General features: G+C 60.6%; 1 protein-coding gene across 1 annotated transcript in view; it reads right to left on the reverse strand.

The window, feature by feature from the left end:
• The window catches only part of LOC104536910 (angiomotin-like protein 2), a gene marked incomplete at both ends in the record, with an annotated part of 2,847 nt that overhangs the window by 1,437 nt on the left and 1,151 nt on the right, over positions 1-259 (reverse strand).

The following is a 259-nucleotide window of genomic DNA, read 5'->3' on the forward strand; positions in this document are numbered from 1 at the left end:
AGCCCCATGGGGGTTTTTTGCTCCCCAATATCTGGCTGTGCCATCCCTCCCCCAGCATGCAAGGAATACAGGGGCCAGGGGCACCCTAGGTGCACAGGCAGGTGGCCAAAAGCCTCCATGCCTCACCACTGAAATAACGTATTTAGGCCTGTTTTCCCCCAAATAAAAGCCCACCCCCACACAGCTGCAAGGCAGAGGAGGGAGGAGGGAGAGAAGGGCCCAGGCTGGCGTGGGGCGGGAGTGTGGCCTCCCCGTTGGA

Source organism: Mesitornis unicolor, unplaced genomic scaffold (genome assembly GCF_000695765.1).
Source record: "Mesitornis unicolor isolate BGI_N332 unplaced genomic scaffold, ASM69576v1 scaffold30132, whole genome shotgun sequence".
In the NCBI taxonomy this organism is placed as follows: Eukaryota; Metazoa; Chordata; class Aves; order Mesitornithiformes; family Mesitornithidae; genus Mesitornis; species Mesitornis unicolor.